A 21,556-nucleotide genomic window follows, 5' to 3' on the forward strand; every position below is an offset into this window, starting at 1 on the left:
GTTGATCTGGATCAATGCTCCAATGCTGACAAGACAAGAAAAACCCAATCCTGTTGTGGTGCACACATCTTTCATAGTGTTTAGTCCATAGTTTTGGTTTTGTCCCACTGCTCCAGGCACTATGAGTCACCATTCAATAGCAGATGGGTTCGATCCTTTCCCACTGCCCCAGGTTTCTGTGTGACTCAACACCTACAGATGGCACTTAATCTTTCTCTCTGGGTGGGTCACTGCTGTAAGAGTTCAGTTCTCATTGTTCTTCAGCCACCAAGTCTTTGTTGACCAGACAGGCAGGCTCCAGAGCGTAACTCAGGAAGTGCCCACATTCACACTTCCAGACGCGCCTCACACACACCCATCCTCATGCAGAGACAGTGCAAGGTTTACAGGCTAATACAGAAGAGCATATCCCTCAAAATGGAGTCTTAGGTACAATATGAAGTTTGGTACAGAGTGAACATGAATGTGAATATAAAATAACAAATATAAAGGATAATACAAAGGTACAAAGTAGTATAAAATAACAAATCTAAAGAGTAATACAAAAGTCTGTGGCCTATTAAAAAGATACAGGGTGATACAAAGACACATGGTAATGCAAAGTTTCTATTAAAATATACGTAAATATTGAAGTCACACAGGAACTCTGTAACAGAGCTGGAGACAGACTCCAGATCTTCTGAGAGTAGCATCTAAACCACAATCCCATCTTTCTGTCCAAAGCTGAAACAGAAAAGGAGCAAATAAAAGAAAAGACCCAAAAGAAAGTAAAAGTAAGTAGCTGATGAAGAGATGTTGAACAAAACTGTTGAGCAAAGTTTTTTCACGTGTGATTTAAGTTATGGCAGACATCCAGTTGAAACCAATTGTGCTTTAATTCTTTTCAGTTATATTTTTCACAATTGAACAAGGTTTTTTTTTTCTTATGTAAAATAAATAATCTAGGTCTGTGCCATTACTAAAATGACTCACTGCCCTAAAGACTTACAAGATGTCTGCAATAAAGGAAAAATGTTACTGAATATTAAATCTGAGCCACACAAATGAGAACAGCACTGTTTGGGAGAATCATATTCCTGAATGTTACAGTGTTCTAACATACAAAAAATGAAACACCATGGGGAAAAAAAGAAACACTTTTGAATTCAATGGGATATTTGTCTGAGTAAGGAATGAGTAAAACAGGGAGCATGGACTCTGGATTTGGACCAGATAGCATAGCAAAATAAAATGCCAGTGAATGGTTTGAGACCTGGTCCCACGGAAGTCAAGATAATTCTTTTAAAGGAATTTTGATTAGGTCCTCAAAGAGGAAAGTGCACAACAACATAGATATTATTTTTGCTGTGTCCATCTGTCTGTCTGCCTGGGCAAGGGCCTACCATGCTCCCCCCACCATGCACCGTGCCAGGCTCAGGCCCTCCCTGGGTCAGCACGGGGCCCAGCCCAGCCACATCATGCCAGCCCCAGCCCCTCCCCTTTGGGTGTATATTACAAGTTTGTCTCAAACTTTCTTCCAGCCCAACTTCTGCTTGCAAGCAGAGCCGTAACGGGGCCTCTAGAATAAACTAGTTTATTCAAGAGGAGTTATTATAAAACATTCAAACTCTTTTTTGCTACTGATTAAGAGAAAAAACATTCAGCACATCCTTTGAGAAATTCAGGCTTGAGTGTTTGTTCTGTCTGCTCTGCTGTCTGTTCTGCTGTCTCAGAGAGGTAGCCCTATTAGTCTGTTCATCAGGATTTTCTGGATCTGGAGAAGTGAGTCTGTCCCATGTAAGCTCATCACCTAATAAATTATATCATTAGTCTTTAAAGTGCTACAGGACTGCTTTTTTTAATTTGTTTTCTATTTTTATACATAGAGACAAAAGGAAAAAGGGAAAAAAGCAGGACACCTGTATGTTCACATATGATGAACATTTAACGTGTACCCCATTGTCTTTTCACATGGTAGTTGGCTTACCATCAGAATTACCTTTACATAATGGCATCTGAACATAGGATGCTCAGCATTTGCTATATTTTGTACTCCTCTCTCTAATGGTTCTGATATATTTAGATTATCTCTTGTTTATCCTACCTTGGGCCTTTGCTCCACGTGTGCCATTAGGCAGTCTCATTTGTTCATTGAGTACGCTCACACGCTAATTGGAGCACTTCCCACGTAATAAGTATCAGAGAGGTAGCCGTGTTAGTCTGTAGCTTCAAGAACAAGAAGTCTTGTGGCATCTTATAGACTATCAGATATTTTGGAGCATAAGCTTCCATGGGCAAAGACCCGCTTTATCAGAAGAAGTGTTTTAAGAAGTGCCACAAGACTTCTTGTTGCTCCCAGGTAACGCCAGTACATTCAATATCCTTTGTTATTGTCTTTTTCTGTTCTTCCCTGGCTTTCTCACTTTCTTTTTCTCCTTCAGGCAATCAGTTCAATGCTTGCTTAGCACATCTCCCATCTTTTATAAAGTGTCGGTGAGCCAGCTACCTCTGTTGTTTCACAACGATTAAAAAGCCTGGCATATGCCTTTCTCATGATGAATGTTAGGAAGTTGCAGAGGTGAGGCAGTTTGAAAAGTTTTCTGCAAAAATGTCAAAAGTTAATATTCTTCTCAGACATCTGGTCCGCTCTCCCATTACAGATTTATGTTATGAAAAATGTTCTATTTGTGTGTGAGTGACTTTTGGCGCTCTCAAGAATTCTGTACCCCATAAGGATCAGATCTAAAGACACAATAATATTCAGTCCAAGAAAATTCAATCCATTAAAATAAACGTGCCCTTTCACAGGCATGCAGAGTGAACCAAATTTGGGTGTTCCTGAGGTTGCACTATTTACATTACTAAAACAGTTTCCTCTTTGGGTCAGATAGGCTATTAATATCTCTCCAAGTAGCACAAGCTAGTCAGCCAGGATCAAATATGCTCAAAGTACAAAGTTACTCATACCAGTATCTTGATAAATGTGATGGTCTTGACTCCCACCACTAGTGTCCAACAGCTGCTGATGTAGAAGACAGTGATGGCTCCAGGAAACCAGCTGCTGTCCCCTAAGCCCATGGTGCTCTAACTCCCGCTACTGGTGCTACACCAGTGGGGGATCAGGTTAAAGAAACTTTTCTCCATTATGCCCCCTCCTGCCCTTACATACCCCCAGGCTGCCTAACCCTGCCCTCCCCCCCACTCATACATACACAATTCGCATTGTGCCAGTAGAGGGCTGGCACTGAAGCTGATTATTTCAGCTTTACTCCAGAAGATATTACCCCTACATAGTTTAGCTGACCTAGCCTTGGCCACTTTTCCTGCGTAAACATTTAATAGGTCAGTTCACTCAATACTAGACTGCCATGATTAAAGGCCTAGAGAATATGAGCTATGAGGAAAGACTGAAAGAACTGGGCTTGTTTAGTTTAGAAAAGAGAAGACTTAGAGGGCACATGATTGTGGTTTTCAAATACCTCAAAGAGGGTTACAAGGAGGAGGGAGAAAAATTGTTCTCCTTGGCCTCTGAGGATAGGACAAGGAGCAATGGGCTTAATCTACAGGAAGGGAGCTTTAGATTAGACATTAGGAAAAACTTCCTAACTGTCAGGGTGTTTAAAACACTGGAATAAATTACCTAGGGAGGTTGTGGAATCTCCATCGCTGGAGATTTTTAAGAGCAGGTTAGACAGACACCTATTGGGGGTCATCTAGATGGTACTTGGTCCTGCTGAGAGGACAGGGAACTGGACTCAATGATCTCTCAAGGTCCCTTCCAGTTCTAGTGTGCTGTGATTCTGGGATTGCCCACTGTCTGTTCCTCTTGGTGCTCCATCTCTCGGTTATAAATCCATTTGGTTTGTTACTTTGCCACACAGACACAAACAACCTGCAGCTGAGGCTCCAGCCTGCCCCTGCTGCCCCACATGGACACAGATAATACTAGCATATCACATGCTTTTTAGTCCTCCTCTGCCAACTCATTAGCTAACTTTAGTTCTTTCCTCAAAATTCCTATTATTCCATCTCCCGTCTTTATTGTTTGATGTTTCTTCAAAAGCCTTTTATATTATATTTTCTGTCAATGGCATTTTATTTTCCTTTCTGTATTTTAAGATTTTTTTTTTATTATTCAGTCCTCCATAATTGCTAGAGCACACAGATAGGTGCTTTATACAAGTTGTTTTCTTTCTTTGCTGCTCTACAGGAATCTTCACTCAAAAATACTTCTATTGTGAGACTGCATCCACCTCTTCAGTCATGTTGTATGTGACCTGTCTAGAGCTTAGGAATATGTGTTTTTTTCTATTGCACTAATATATCTCTTCTTCTACCCCATCCACATGATGTGAGTGCTTTATGAAGCAATAATACTACTGTAGATTTCCATTTTCTCCTGCATTCTGTTACTCATGTTCTTTTAAGTGGGGGGGATGTGCATTTCTTGTGTTTGGTAAAAGGTTTTAGTTTGATCTCTCTTGCCTCTAGTTCATCTTGACATCTCTTTGCACTACTTTGGGCTGCAACAGCTAAAATGATGTGGATAATATGGTTCTTAGTGTTCTGCCTTCAAGGGTTAAGCAAGTAATTAGGTGTATTGCTTTCAGCATAAAAGACCAAATAAGGGGTTTTGTTTTGTTCTTTTTAATCATGTCTGGAACCTGGACTACTTTTGAATCCACTGAATTAAGAGAATAATGGACTAAATAGTTTATGGTCTGAATCCCACTCTTGAAGTTATTTAATAATGTCAAGCTAAACTGTGGCTTATTGCCCTTATTTTCTGAGCTATAACAGCATCTTAACTTGTAAAGACTGATGTGAAGTCTATGGTAACAGCTAAACGGGGGACAATTCCACTTCTTTTAGATTTAGGAGCTGCCATACATCATCATAGACAGAGGAGCTGCGTCTACACGTGCACGCTACTTCGAAGTAGCGGCAGTAACTTCGAAATAGCGCCCGTCACGTCTACACGTGTTGGGCGCTATTTCGAAGTTGAAATCGACGTTAGGTGGCGAGACGTCGAAGTCGCTAACCCCATGAGGGGATGGGAATAGCGCCCTACTTCGACGTTCAACATCGAAGTAGGGACGTGTAGACGATCCGCGTCCCGCAACATCGAAATAGCGGGGTCCTCCATGGCGGCCATCAGCTGGGGGGTTGAGAGATACTCTCTCTCCAGCCCTTGCGGGGCTCTGTGGTCACCGTGGGCAGCAGCCCTTAGCCCAGGGCTTCTGGCTGCTGCTGCTGCAGCTGGGGGTCCGTGCTGCATATACAGGGTCTGCAACTAGTTGTTGGCTCTGTGTATCTTGCACTGTTTAATGAAAGTGTGTCTGGGAGGGGCCCTTTAAGGGAGCGACTTGCTGTTGAGTCCGCCCCGTGACCCTGTCTGCAGCTGTGCCTGGCTCCCTTATTTCGATGTGTGCTACTTTGGCGTGTAGACGTTCCCTCGCTGTGCCTATTTCGATGTTGGGCTGAGCAACGTCGAAGTTGAACATCGACGTTGCCAGCCCTGGAGGACGTGTAGACGTTATTCATCGAAATAGACTATTTCGATGTCGCAACATCGAAATAAGCTATTTCGAAGTTGGGTGCACGTGTAGACGTAGCCAGAGTGATCAGATGTCTTGATTTTATAGGACAGACCCAATTTTCAGGGCTTTATCTTATGTGTAATAGTTACCAACCAGACTTTATCAGAGGTCACACATTAATCCCAGAGGAATAATCCAAAGTCTTTCCAACCCTTCCTTAAGGGTCCCCCTCTCTGTTTGCTGAATCAAAAGAAGGCCCTGTGTTAACTTAGACTCAGCCTTTCTTTGAGTTGCTCAAAAACCCAGTTAGAAACACTCCATTCAAACCTTTCCAGGGGATGGACCTCTCTAGAGTTGTTCAGTTCAAGTAACTCGCCGTAGGACCCCTCAATTTGTTCAGTTCAAGTAACTCGCTGGAGGACCCCTCAATTTCAAAGAGCCGTGGCTGGCGGCATGCTAATGAGGCACTAAATATGCATTACAGTGTCTCAATAATCTTCTATTTGGCCATTTGCATGGCCATTTCGAAGCTTTGTGCCAGCGTAGCAATGGACTCAGAGTGCAGAAGGTGGGGATGGGAAGAGACCTTAAAATACCTGGCCTCTATGGGCTTCTGCTTAAAAGCTTCCTAAGGTCACAGATTCCCTGACCTTGGGAGGTAGCTGCCACCACCCAAGTGAGAAAAACCTTTCTGTAGAACCCAGGGAGACACACTTTTGATGTCTCACTGTGGGGGCAACACCAACCTCTCAACCCTCCCGTAGGAGACAGCTTGAAAACCAAGAGGAAAAAAATAAACTGCAATCTCTGATGGCTGGATTTTCAGTCTTAGGCACCCAAACACACAGAACCTTCCCTAGGACACAGGAATCAAATCGTTGCCTTAAAAAAGGTGATTTATTAACAAAACAAAATGATGTGCTTGATAAAGCATATGCGGTTGCTAGGTACTACAGAGCAACTAAATAAAAAGGTAAATTAAAACACATAGAAGTACTTCCCTAGGATTCAGTTTAAAAGGTGCAGTATACAGACAGGAAGGTACATCAGCCAGCCTGGAAAGCCCCATACCAAACCCAAAATAAAATTAAAAAAAATAACATGACCATGTCGGACTAAACATTTCCTTTCTACTTCCAGATCGGTTATTCCAAGATTGCTCTCAAAGATTGGATATTATTGAAAAGTCCAAGCCTGGTTCAGACTTAATTCATTTCTGTCTCTCTCTTACCTCCCAGTAAGAGGGCCAACCTTTATTCCGCCTTGGTCCCGCAGCCCACCGGGGACATCGGTTGGCGAACCCTCCATTGGGCAGTGAGCATGGGCGTGCACCTGGCACGGTTCACCCCCTTCCTGTACACCTGTTACTTTTGTGGCACGAGGGAGACCTTGGCGCACATCTATGTTGTGTGCACCAGGTGGCAGCCCCTCTTCTGGCTCCTCCAGAACCTCCTTTTGAGGTTCTGGCTGCACTTTTCCCCACACCTTTTGATCCTGGCACACCCCATCCATGGCCCCACTAAGACGCGGGACCTCCTCATCAGCCTCCTCCTGGCTATGGCCAAAGTGGCCATTTATAACACCAGGGAGGGGAGGCTGGCAGGCGGGAGGCCTGCAGCTGTGAGGCCTACCTCTGCTCCGCCCTGCACTCACAAAGCCAGGCAGAGGTCCTCTGGGTGGCATCCACTGGCTCCCTTTATGCCTTCAAGGAGCAGTGGGCGCTGTCCGGGGTTCTCTGCTCGGTGTCCCCCTCAGTCTACCTCATTTTAAACCTTTGACCTTCACTCCCGTCCCTGTTTTTCTTTTTAGTTGTCCCCCATATTTATTTGAGGCCAAGTCATTTTAATGGGTACCTCACAGTAGTAACTGCTTCAATTCAAAAATGCCCCTCTCTCTTCCCATTGGCTCACCAATGCTTGCCAACACAGAACCTACTGTCTCTGGGTTTAACCCCTTCCAGGCATTCATTCGTGACATACATGCATGTGGTCATCTGGACATCACTAAGGACTAGATCAACTGGCATTTATCAATCCAGCTAGGATTGATTTATTGTGTCTAGATGCAATAAGTTGACAGCTGAGTTCCCTCCCATCGACTCCAGTACTCTACCAAAATGAGAAGAGTAAGCAAAACTGATGGGGGAGCATCTGCTGTTGACTTACTGTTCTGAAGAAACCACAATAAGCAGACCTAAGTAGGTCAACTACAGCTACATGAATAACATAGCTGAAGCTATGAGAGAGGTAGCCATGTTAGTCCGTAGCTTTGAGAACAACAAGAAGTCTTGTGGTACCTTATAGACTAACAGATATTTTGGAGCATAAGTTTTTGTGGGCAAAGACCCGCTTCATCAGATGCATGAGTGTTGGGGTGGTTTCAGAAGGGTATTTAAAGAGTGGCGTCGCAGCTGAAGCTGAAGCTGTGTAACTTAGACTGATGGGCTGTGATAGTATAGACAAGGCAAGTTCCATCTAGTCATGACATCTTGAGTCAGAGAGGTGGAATTCATTCTGTGTGCTGTGCAGGTCAGAAACTTCTAAGGAATGTTTAAAACACCTGACCAGCTACAAATGACTGCAACTGAGTTTCTGCACTGAGAACTGTTCTAATTATGCATCGCTGATTGTGAGCTGCAGGATATATGTGAAGCAGCACATGTAGATATTACAATAATTATTACATTACTTCTGGAGCATCATGAAGATGGTGTTTTTGGCAACCTACCAGTTACTGAGCAGGCCCAGAAATGTATCCCAAACAGTAGTCAGAGCTGCGCAATGCAGCCTTTCTGCTCTTTGTATGAACTTGTAGTCTGAGCCAAAATCAAAAGAAAAGTAACAGTATTGCTCGATATCTGCGTGTCTACAGTAAATAATTACCATTTGTTTAAAAAGAATTCTCTCTGGCTGTTGAGTATGCATATTTATCAGTTACAGTATTGTTCCAAAAGGCTCACAGAAGTAAAGCTGGTAAATGGGCTCTAATAGACATCATTTACGAGCGTCCAGTTAACAGCATGCATCAGCTCACTTGGAACATTTTAAACTTCCCTTACCTTACTTTTATGGAATCCATTTCTCAAAGTCTTTTCTGGTCAGAGAGACAAGGCAGGTGAGGTCATATCTTTCATTGGACTAACATCTGTGTGAGAGAGGAACAAGTTTTTAGCTACACAGGTTCTTCAGATCTGGGAAAGGCACTCAAAGTGTCACATCTACTTGTAAGACAAAAAAGCAGTCACGCAGCACTTTAAAGACTAACAAAATAATTTATTAGGTGATGAGCTTTTGTGGGATGGACCCACTTCTTCAGCTCGTGGGTTTGTCCCAAGAAAGCTCATCACAAATTATTTTGTTAGTCTTTAAAATGCTACTTGACTGCTTTTTTGTTTTGATGGAATACAGACTAACACGGCTATCTTGGTCACTATCTACTTGCAAGGTGGAACAGATTGTTTAGCATAAGCACATTCCTCAGCACAGTAGTTCTCTGTGCTATGCTTGTTTGAGGCTGGCTATCTGTGATAAAATACAGTGTTCTCTGACAGCTCTTTACAGATCATCGTCACACTACAAGCAGGGAGGGATAGCTCAGTGGTTACAGTAGTGACCTTGTAAACCCAGTGTTGCAAGTTCAGCTCTTGAGAGGGCCATTTAGGGGGCTGGGGCAAATAGCTGTAGGAAAGGGATACCTCAATCATCTGCATACTGGCCTGCTAAACCCACAGATGTGAGCTCAATCCTTGAGGTGGTAACCCAGGGATCTGGGGCAAACATTTTATATATAAAAAACAAACTGTCAGGGATTGTGCTTGCTCCTGCCAAAAGGGTGGGGGACTGGATCTGATGACCTCCTGAGGTCCCTTCCAGCTCTGTGAGATGTGTATCTCCAGATACCCAATTTTCCATGCTTTCTCATGGAAGATGAAGACTAATATTACGCAATGTTAATACATTTTTTACTGTATTAAATTCACACAAAGAATAAGAACTATGTATACTATAAACTACTTCTTTTCACAAAATATATTGAGAAGTCAGAAACAAAATGCCAGCCTTAGTCCCGAAACCTGCCCCATTGACTTCATTTGCATACCGGAGCTCTGATTCTCCATTATTTTGTAACTGGTGTCATTTGTATTTTTGTCAAGTGGGTGTAAACAACATGGATCTGATTGTCTTAATGTAAATGACAACGCTATCCTTCAATTCTGATTTGGTATTTTTATACCCATTTTATATAGCTAAGGGCCAGAAAGTTAAGAATGAGATCTGGGGTGTCCATTCACCATGATGTGCATGACAAGTCATGATGAGGCTATTTCATAATCGTACTTATCTTTCCAACTCACCATGACAGTTATTCTGAAAAGCTACCAGTAACTGGAATAAGCATTCCAAATCCAAGGACAGTGACACCTCCAGCAATGTGTTATATTTTTGCAGATTTTCAAAGGTGACTGATCATGTATGATCTCCCAGTTGTGGGTGCTAAATCTGTTTGCACAGATACAATAACTGTGTTGACAAATTAGCATATGTACAATGCATATGGTCATCAAGGCTTAAAACTATCTGCTGGCTGTACACAAATTCCCAATCTGCACACACAAATTAGGAGTGGTAGTTTTTTAATCTATTGATAGTTAACCATTTGCTCTGCTCTGGTGGCTACAGTCTCAAGTTCAACAGAGATGTGTCAGCTGGTTCTAGATCGACAGCCCAGAGAAATGCAAGGAATTGTAGGCAAATAATACATACAATTACAAAAGCATCTATCTTTTAGTATAGGGGGTAGCCATGTTAGTCTGTATCTGTAAAAACAAAGACCCCAGCAACAGCTTACAGACTAAACAGGACTAAATGGATTTACTCAGGCATAAGCTTTCATGCGTAACCCATGTCTTTTACCCTCAAAAGCTTATGCCCTAAAAACATCTGTTAGTTTTTAAGGTGCTACAGGTCTCCTCCTTGTTTTTATTTGTTGGTAGTTTCATGAAAGTTGCCAATACAATCATAAAAGTAGAAGAATAGATATAAGTCCATAAAAGATATGTACCATGCACTGATTTTAACTATAGACCTACCCACATCCTCCCCGGTGATAACAGTCCACAGGCAATCACATGGATCGATTGCTTTTCCCATGGAAAGCTTCATTTGCCTGTTGTACGTACTTCTTGTTAATGCAGCAAATCTGTCTATACTTACATTCTGTGCATGTACATGCTGTCATTATCTCTTTTTCATATTGATCTATGCCCCTGGAGACACAAGGAACCTCAAATTCTAAAGGCTGTATAGGTTGTTGTACCACCCTCATCTTGTGACTAAGGCACGTGTTACAAAAACAATTTTGTTATTGTAGCACTTTGAAAATTAAATTTAACTTTCTTGACTCTGCTTCCACAATATTACCAAATACTTTTCATAGAACTTTAGGGCACTAAGCCTTTTTTAGGTCATCTGTTTCTTGTATGCAAGGCCTAAAATAGCTAAACAAGATCTTGCAGGCTTTATCCTACAGTTTCTTGACGTTTCATCTTGTCTACCATATCACCTATTTCCTGTAAATGTTGCTCACTTATACTTTGTTCAATCCTATACTTTTGTAAGTCTATGGATTAATTTTGAACAACATATAGTGAGTATAATACATTAACTAACTATAACAACACACCGTAAATGGACACTATAACTAAAATTATTAGCTACAAAGCCCATGCAAATGGCTATCAAAATCTGGTTCCTAATTTCAGTAAGCAATTTTCAAAACCATGAAAACAATCCAGCAGAACCAAGAATCTATTTAATATAAATCAGAACCTTGTGTCTAGTCTCATTTAGAAACACATGAAGCAATAGAGGTTCTTTTGGGTGCTTGCTCCCACATTGGATATAAAGTTGGTAATTCACATCTGGCTAGTGTCTGGTATTTTGTAAGTTCCTTTGCACAACTCCCTTTGCAAGTGTAAGTCCAATGTCTCTTCTCAGCTTTTTGGCATTGGTAGCTTATTCTTTTGAAAGACTAGTTAGTCCTAGTTGCTATTTGAAGGCTGAGGTGTTGAAGTCGGGAGAGCAAATGGGGAGATACTCTGCTTTCAGTTCTTGCTCACCGCACGTAGAGTTAGCTGCAGCGTGATGCCCAACGCTCCCCAGTTCACTGTTACTATTTCCTCTGTTTAGTTGAGAAGAAGAGAGACAGGCTTGTCCTAGAGAGCAATGACTCACAGTGCTCCATACCTTGTACATGCTGGGGCGACAATCTATTGGTGGAATGATCACTGGTGCTAGATAGCACAAGATTACACCTGTGCAGTTGCAAACAGTAGGGTGCCATTTTTCCCTTGCTACTTCTTCACACCAACTCCTGCTAGTGACCTTCTGAAACTTCAGTATTTTGATATTTCACATTTTTCATCTTGCCTCCATTTAAACTATTCTCTTTCTGCAAACAGATGTCCCATCCACACCTGGGCATGCAAGACGTGCAACACAACAGGATATGCAGTGCCTAATTGAAAGCCATTAAGCATGTGTTCTGATATTGGCAAGTCCGGCATCGGTGAGATACACCATGAGAACAACATCTCTGATCACACTTGCTCCTAATGCAGATACAAGGCAACTGCTTTACTTGCAACTCCTTTCGGGGCTTTGGCATTTAGTCTTTCCCTTGGTATATCCAGAGTGCTATCAGTCACCTCTCTGTTCTTTGTAGAGCACTCAGCTGAGGTCCTCAGAAAACAGTCACAAATACCTAGCACTCAGCTGTATTTCCATAGATGCATCAGTGACAATCCTTATTACTGATACTATCACACTTGGCCAAACAGAGAGGGCTTCACTATGCTAAATGTTGTATAAACAAAGTAAGAGAGAATCCCTGCCCTGGAGGCTTACCTTTTAGAAACACTGCAGACAAGGGAGGAATGGAGGGAGTCCAACATGAAAATAGATGATCAGGAACTGAAGCACAGTTTGGTTTTGATTAAAGAAATAACTAATTTGGACAAATTGCCCCACAGATAGTCATTAAAACCCTTCAAGATGCTATAAGAGCAAGTAAACTAATTTTGCAGACCACTAAAATTGCCAGCGTTGCCTTCGTAATATACAAGAACAGCTGAAGCGCTAGTCTAGGATTCAGAGACGCAGGTTCATTTCCATTCTGATTTTTGGGCAAAATTGGATGATTTTTACCCTTTAGTGTCCCATCTATCAAATGAGAAAACCAGTATTCCCCTACCTCAGGCACTGTAAGGAGAAATACATTAAAGATTGTGAGCTGCTCAGATAGTGTCGTAAAGAGGCCAAATACTTTAGCTACTTGAGAACGCCCCATTTGCTGGATATCTATTGGTACCTTTGATGCATATATAAGTGTCCCATTTTGAAGCAACTCTTCCTGTGGCACATGCAGAAGCCACCATTTTTTCCCAATTTTTCTCTCTCTGTATATAACTTTTTTTCTCCCAGGTGACAGAATGACAGCATCACGCAAATGCGTCTGTCTGTTGCTTGGGAGAGTTGCTGTGGATGGCTCCAGTGGGGCAGTAAGGGAAGTGGGGCAGACCTGGGAGCAGCTGCTGACACTAGGCCATGGTAGGGAAGGTAGGTGCTACTCAGAGCCAAGCTCCAACGGCTTCTACTGACCCCTGCCACCCCTAGGTTGGGCAGCAGAAATGGCCCCATCAGTAGTGGCAGCCAGACCTTGGCTCTGAGTGGCACCTTCCCATCTCAGCAAAGGAGATGGGAGGGCCTGCTTAGAGCCAAGCTCCAGCTGCTGCTACTGACGTGAGTCCAGGGATGGGGAGGAGTCAGTAGCGGCAGCCAGAGCTCGGCTCCAAGAGACACCTTCTCTCCCTGCCATGGGATGGCTGCATGGTTTCTCACCCCTCTGGGAAGGCTAGGGATGGCTGGGTGGTCAGCTCTTGGCAGCAAGGGAAGGTGCCTCTGAGAGCTGAGCTCTGGCTGCTGCTACTGATGCCCCTCAACCCTGAGCCGGGCAGTAGGATGCAGCTCTTGTCAACAGTGGCAGCCAGAGCTTGGATGTGAGCAGGTCATCCCACCTCTTCTGCTGAGGAGGCAAGGCACCACTCAGAGCCAAGCTCCGGCTGCTGCTACTGACAAGGGGCTGCTTTCTGCTGCCTTACCCGGGGGCAGGGAAGGCTGAGTGAGTCAGTAGAGTCAGCCAGAGCTCAGTCCTGAGCAACACCTTCCCTCCGTGCCGGGGCCTGAGAGTGGCAACTGCTCCCAGCTCCTCCCCTCACCCATGGCTGGACTTGGCCCAGTTCTGCCTTACCGGAGCCTGCCAGAGCAACCTCCCTCAAGCCTTGCTGGGTGGCAGACAGACGCATTTGCGTGATTATGTCATTCTGTAGTCTAGGGCAATCTCTACAGTAGAAGCCTTCATTGACAGAAGGGATTTCCCAGCAAAACTTCTGTCGAGAGAGAGCATCTACACACAAAAGCAGATTGACACAGCAAGCTGCTCTGTTGACAGAGAGCAGCCAGACTGCCCAGCCCTCTCTTGACAGAATGGCTGACTGGAAGCTCTGCAAACAGGGCCGCCCGGTGAACTGGAAGCCCTGTTTGTCGACAAAATGGCCCCAGAGCGTCTACACAACTATTTTGTTGACAGAAAACTGTCAAAAGAGGCATTATACCTGAATGGGAAGGGGTATAATGCTGCTGTCGGACGTGTTGGGTTTTGTCAACAAAGGAAATTTTGCATGTAGATGCTCTGCGGTTTTTCCCAACAAAAGCCCACTTTTGCTCGGAAAAGACTTGTGTTAACATAGCCTAGGAGGAAAAATTGCCAGGGCTGCCTGCATGGCTCCCTGACCTCCCAGAAAGAGAAGGGGGTTGGTGATTGTAGCAGGCAGGCGGGTGCAGCCCTCTCGTAAGTATTTAAGAAATGAAACTTGGGTGATTTAGCTCTTGGTATTTTATGCCTTTTCTTTGCACTGGCAACAGGAAGACCAGTTCTCCCAGCTTCACAGTTATTTCAGTAACGCAGTGGAAACCAAGAGATTCCAGACAGATTTTCCTCAATATTTTCCATTCTTTAAAACCTCTGCCAGTTTGCCTTATTTTTCAGTCAGTCATGGCTGCCACATCATTATAATCTAGCATCAAATCTCCCTCTCACAAATCTGGGAGCTAGGTCTTTGTGACTAAGATTTAATTTCTGTTTAATTTCAACTTTCTTTCCCAACATCTCTATTATTCTCCTGAACCTAGCATCATGTACTTGTTTGTTAGCTCCCCCACAAATATCACAAAAGCAGTATTACAGACTGTGCTGTCTAAGCTTTCAACATTGTAGTGTAGTTTTGTTTTCATTTTCTCAACCTGAGGCAACACAGTTGAATAGAAAGTTTAATTTAAGATATTTGAAGGTTTCTCTTCTTCAGAACCCTAAACTGCAAATGCAGTGGGCCAAATTATTCTCTGATGGAATTCCACTGAAGTAGCAGCTGAATATGGACCAGAAGTTCTAGCACTCCAAACTTATCAGTAGATAAATGAAAATACTAATCCCCTTTTTGCTTTGCTTTGCCTGAAGTCCAGATAAAGACTTTTGTTTATCTCCTCCAGGTGATCAAGAGACTTCTCAGTTTGCAGCTTTCTGTTTTGTTTGTGTTCTGTTTTGTTTTGTTTGCTATCTTTCCAATTTTTATTTCTTTTTCCATTTAGTCTTGCAATGTTGCTAATGCCTGCTTACGTGTAGAACGGTATTATATTTAATATTATTATAACAGTGGATTTTTCCATCTGACCCCATCCCTCTGGCAATGAGCAAGAAAATCCATGCATCTGACTAAGCAGGTCTTTGCCCACGAAAGCTTATGCTCCAAAACATCTGTTAGTCTAAAAGGTGCCACAGGACTTCTTGTTGTTTAAGAAAATCCATGACTATAATAACATGCAAGTATATGATCTGTGTCATTTCTTTTGATACACAGCATTGACTCTTCACTACCTTATGTCCATCTTAATGGGGCAGTGATCGATACAACAGGGGTAGATTTATCATGTCTAGTATAGATGCAAAAATCAGCTACTGATCACTATCCCATTGACTCCAGTATTCCACCAGAATGAGAAACTCTCCCTTTCTCCAAACTCTTTAGTGCCACCCCATCTACCTTACCTTCCCAATGGAGCCACTCACAGCAACTTCCCCAAGCCTTCGGGGGCAGCAGGCAGATGCATTTGCATGATGACATCATTCTGTAGCCTGGGAGAAAAAATTGTGAAAGAGGAAGAGATTTTTTCTCCCAACCCAGCATGGTGTGGATACCACAGTAAGTAGACCTAAGCTACATCCATTTGAGTTAAGCTATATAATTTGAGTTATGTTAGTAATCTAGCTCCACATGTCCCCATAGCATAGCCCTCCCCTAAGAGTAGGATTTATTAACGGCTGGCAAAACCAGGTACAATCATGGGTGACTCAGACACTACAACTTGAAAGTCTGAATGTTCTCTTATCTCTAGATACTACTGAAGTCGCACTTCCCACTTGCACTTACTTGCTTGAAATAATTATTATCTCTAATGTCAGTGTACTCAGGGGATTCTGCTTTCATGTCTCCTTACAATTAGGAATTATGACAGACGACTGTATTCATTTAATAGTTAGCTCACTGTCTCACTCTCAAATATGCAGATCAACATCCTTTGAAGTGTCAAAGCTCAGGTACTCCGAGTATCTAATTTTTTTTTTTTTAAATTCTAAAGAAAGCCTTTTTAGATTCCTTTTCTTGGGGCCACTACACATTTTACACTGTAACTTCTACAATTCCAACGGTGTTATCTAAAAGAGGAACACTCTTACGGAATGATTTTGTCCATATGTTGGAACAGTTTGACGATGCACGTCTTCCACTTATTTCTGTACCAGTTTAATAGTAAATTAAATTTATACATAGATCAATTTTATTTCTCTGGAGGCTGCCTGCTGGCTTGTAAGTGCCTCCTGTTCCTTTAGATCACTAGTCCCTCTTCTGACTGTGCATCCTAATCAGATCCAAGGCTTGTATGGTGATAGTCCAGAGGAAAGTCTGAAGTGCTTACCAGACACCACCACAAATGCAGCTGGTACTATACTGGGTCTTTTTTGGGGGGGGGAGAAGTGGGAGGGATAGCACTCACAGGCAACCAGTTGTATGGACTGGAGGTGCTCAGGCACCATGAATACTCAAGTCCAGGAGCCCAGTGCCAGCCATGTTAACTGCAGCACAACCTGACTGACTGTGACTCTGTGAGCAGCACAACCTTTGAGGTAGGGAGTTTGTGTATATACAGAGGCAGGATGATTAACTTAACTGAAGGCTGGTCATTAAAGTGAACTAAGGACCATTAGATTATCCCAAAAGCATTGTCAAGTACTCCAGTCAAAAGATAAGAAACAAAAGATGGACTAATAGGGGAGTTTTGCCATGGAGTTTCAAGGCAGAATTTGAGGGGCATCACAGAAACCTGTATCAGAGGCTTGCTTGGTGACAAGTATCAGAGGGGTAGCTGAATTAAGTTGATATCTTCAAAAACAACACGAAGTCCTGTGGCACCTTATAGACTGACAGATATTTTGGACAAAAAAGCCAGCAGAAATGTAACACTTAGAATATAGACTAGCACAGCCGCCTCTCTGTTACTACTCAACATGCAAGATATCTTGGAGCATAAGCTTTCGTGGGCAAACACCTGCTTCATCAGATGCATGAGTGGGGGTTCTAGAGGAAGGTCTAATTATGTAGGCTTATGAAAAGGAGGGAGTCCCAGCCAAGAGGAGGGCCAGAGTTGACTAGGTCAATTCAATCAGGGAGGATGTGACCAATTATCAACAGGTAATGTGGAGGTGTGAACATCAAGAGTGGAGAAACTGCTTTTGTAATAAGCCAACCACTCCCAATCTCTATTCAATTCTTGGTTGATGGTGTCAAATTTACAAATGAATTGCAGCTCTGCAGTTTCTCTTTGGAGTTTCACCAGCAACTATAGACCACAACACAGGAACTGTAAACCTGGAACCAATCCCTGCAACAAACCCCGCTGCCAACTCTGCTCGCATATTTACACCAGCAACACCATCACAGGACCTAACCACATCAACCACACCATCAGGGGCTCATTCACATTCACATCTACTAATATAATACGTGACATCCCGTGCCAGCAATGCCCCTCTGCAATATACATTGGCCATATTGGACAATCTGTACATAAAAGAATAAATAGAAACAAATCAGATATCAGGAATGGTAACACACAAAAACCTGTAGGAGAACACTTCGATCTCCCTGGACATGCAGTAGGAGATTTAAAAGTAGCCATCCTGCCACACACAAAAAAAAAACTTCAAAAACAGACTCCAAAGAGAAACTGCAAAGTTGCAGTTCATTTGCTCCTTCCCTTATGGGTTCCGACACCAGCTGCTCCAAGAAGCAGTCATTTATCTTTGTCTCTTGTCCTGAAGTAACATGTACCCGCTCCATATCGGGACAACTGAAATCCCCTACTATTATTGAGTTTATTAGTTACTGTTTATTCTGATTGCCTCTTTAATCTCCCTTATCGTCACTATCACTGTCCTAGTCAGGTGGTTGATGAGATACCCCTACTGCTATATTCTTTTTTGAGCATGAAATTTCTATTCATAGAGATTCTATGGAACCTTTCGATTCATTTAAGATTTTTATTTCATTTGATTCCACATTTTCTTTCACGTATGGTGCAACTCCTCCATCAGCACGACCTGCTTTGTTCTTCTTTATATACTTGTACCCTAGTATGATTGTGTCCCACTGATTGTCTTCATTCCACCAGGTTTCTGTGATGCCTATTATATCAATATCCTTCTCTAATACAAGGCAATCTAGATCACCCATCTTATTATTTAGACTTCTAGCATTTGTGTATAAGCACTTTAAAAACTTGTCACTATTTATTCATCTGCCCTTTCCTGATGCATTAGATTCTTTTTCACGTGATTGTTTCTTTTCTGATCTGGCCCATACTTTATCCCCTTCTACCTTCTCCTCCTAACTAAAACCTAAAAAATATCTATCAATAGACTATCCTCTAAGAAAATTCTCTGTCTGATCCATGTACTCCTCTGCACCAGTCAGCTTTCTCACATCTCTTAGTTTAAAAACTGCTCTATGATCTATTTAATGGTAAGTGCCAGCAGTCTGGCTCCTCTTTGGTTTAAGCTGAGTCCATCCTTCCTCTACAGCCTCTCCCATCCCAAAAGTTTCCCCATTTCCTAATAGATCTAACCCCCTCCTACTTACACCTTCTTCTCAGCCATGCACTGAGATTTTGAATTTCTGCCTGCCTAGCTGGCCTGGTGCATGGAACTAGAAGCATTTCTGAGAATGCCACTGAACAGGATCTGGATTTCGGTCTCTTTCTAGTACGGTAAACCCTCAATTTTACACACCCCGATTTAGCAGATTTTGAGAACAAAGGACCCCATTGTTCCCAAAGTCCACTTAGTCGGGCTCCTAAAATCCTAAATACCTGCTCCCCAATGGACTTAGTGCTGCAGAGCTGCCAAGGCCTGAAAAAGCCACCGCCTTTTCCCTCAGAGCTGCCACATTCTCCTCTCACCAGGGGTGGGGTGCATACGTGGGCAGACAACACTCGTGTGTGCGCCCCTCCCCTGGTGGGCAGAGCACGTAGTGGCTTCAGCTGCGGCTCTTCCAGGTGGTGATGGGGCAGCAGCTCTTGCTCCTGGGCATAGCCAGGCCTCCAGTCACAGCTGGGCTTTTGCTGCTGCGCATAGCAGGACCCTTGCTGCTGTAGCAGGACCTCCAACAGAGGTGGAGTCCCCACCACGGCAGGGCCCCCAGCAGTAGCCACAGGCTCTGGCAGCTCCTCCTGTGGTGGTGAGTAGTGGATATTTTTTGCTGGGGGGCTGGGGGAGCCTGGCGGGGATGGGTCACAGTGAACCCTCTGATTTAACTCACATCTGGGTTTAACAGACACCCCCACTTCCCCAGTAGCCCATTAAATCTGGCCTCCAGGACATCTCTCCTACCTGTCCCCATGTCACTGGTACCTACATGCACCACGACCACCGGCTCCTCCCCAGCACTACCCAAGTCACATAAGCGATGACTGAAAGTTACAGGACTTACATCTGCATTGTACTGGATCGAGTGGAGGCTTTATACAACGGTAACAGCAACATTTTTTGTTTGGCTGTACCTCAGAAGCAAGAAGACTGCTAAACCAACTCCCTCCCTAAGCCTTATGCAGGTTGGATGGGGAAGGACTTGGGCTCTGAGCATTCAGGGCACCATCAAAATTTCCACAAACTTGCCATGCCTGGTAGTACTATGAGGTCATACTATCCTATGGCTCAAAACAAAAAGCAATCAAGTAGCACTTTAAAGACTAGCAAAATAATTTATTAGGTGAGCTTTTGTGGGACAGACCCACTTCTTCAGACCATAGCCAGACCAGAACAGACTTAATATTTAAGGCACAGAGAACCGAAAACAGTAATCAAGGAGGACAAATCAGAAAAAAATGATCAAGGTGAGCAAATCAGAGAGTGGAGGGGTTGGCGGGGGGAAGGTCAAGAATTAGATTAAGCCATGTGTGCAGACGAGCCCCTATAGTGACTCAGAAAATTCCCATCCAGGTTCAAACCACGTGTTAATGTGCCAAATTTGAATATAAAATTTGAACATGTTTCCTTGCAACAAAGCCCGCTGCCAGCTTTGTCCACATATCTTCTCTGGAAATACCATCACTGGACCTAACCAGGTTACTCACAGAATCACGGGCACTTTCCCATGCTCCTCTACGAACATCATATATGCCATCATGTGCCAACAATGCCCAGATGCTTTGTATATTGGACAGACTTCTACCTCCCTTAGGCAAAGGGTCAATGGGCACAAAACAGACATCAAAACACTCCAGATCCACAAACCTGTAAGTCACATTTTAATGGAATGGGCCATTCTGTTAATGACTTAAGAGTATGCGTGTTACTGAAAAAAAAATTTGCACTGCTATTCAAAGGGAAACAGCCAAGCTGTCTTTTATATTCAAATTCGGCACATTAACACGTGGTTTGAACCGGGATGGGAAGTTTCTGAGTCACTATAGGGGCTCGTCTGCATACTTGGCTTAATCTAATTCTTGACCTTCCCCCCCACCCCTCCACTCTCTGATTTTGCTCACTTTGATCTTTTTTTTCTGATTTGTCCTCCTTGATTACTGTTTTTGGTTCTCTGTGCCTTAAATATTGAGTCTGTTCTGGTCTGGATATGGTCTGAAGTGAGTCTGTCCCACGAAAGCTCACCTAATAAATTATTTTGCTAGTCTTTAAAGTGCAACTTGACTGCTTTTTGTTTTGATAGTATATAGACTAGCATGGCTCCCTCTCTGTTACTATCCTATGTCTCATTATGCTTTTACAGTTATTACGTTGTTCCTTGTAATGGTTGTATTTGAATCCAGTTCATCCCCAGAAATCAAAGTGGAGGAGGCCCTGCTATTCAACTGCAATTTCACAGACATTTCCTTATTAACCTTGTTGTGTACCTGGAGGTTGGTATTGTCCCTTGTTCAGGCTTCTCTGTCTTGACAGCTTTGAACCAGGCATGTTGTGAGGCTCAAGGAGAAAGTCCTGATGTCATCAGTGCTCTCCGATGTGCCATCCCCTGTTGAAAAAGTGTGGCTGCAGCTAACTCACCCTTCTTCTTCTCTTGCACATGTGGCTAAAATGGTTCAACTTGCCACTTTCCTCTCAATGCTGTCTGAGGGCGGGGACACCTCCTTTACCCACTCACATCATCTCCAACAGTAAATGCAGCTCCCTAGAGATGTAGAATTCTGGCTACATGCTCTTCTTTGCCTCGCTGAGTGTATTTTGGAGATTGTTCAAAACCTAGGGCTTTCATCCTTTCCTCAGGATGCACGCTCCATTTCGATCTGTCTTCTCCCATGTGAGCTTGCCTTCCCAGAACATCTAATCCTGCAGGTGGTGATCCCAGGTGCTACAGA

At 43.3% G+C, this 21,556-nt stretch overlaps 1 long non-coding RNA gene across 1 annotated transcript; it reads right to left on the reverse strand.

Annotated features, from left to right (window-relative positions):
* Positions 1-613: 613 nt before the first annotated feature.
* On the reverse strand, positions 614-15,700 carry LOC142018218 (uncharacterized). The gene is made up of 3 exons (XR_012646763.1): positions 15,681-15,700; positions 8,578-8,663; positions 614-723 (listed from the first exon to the last, which is right to left on the reverse strand). It is a non-coding gene; the product is annotated as an uncharacterized LOC142018218 (long non-coding RNA).
* Between the last annotated feature and the right edge of the window lie 5,856 nt (positions 15,701-21,556).

This window comes from Carettochelys insculpta, chromosome 10, assembly GCF_033958435.1.
Source record: "Carettochelys insculpta isolate YL-2023 chromosome 10, ASM3395843v1, whole genome shotgun sequence".
NCBI lineage: Eukaryota > Metazoa > Chordata > Testudines > Carettochelyidae > Carettochelys > Carettochelys insculpta.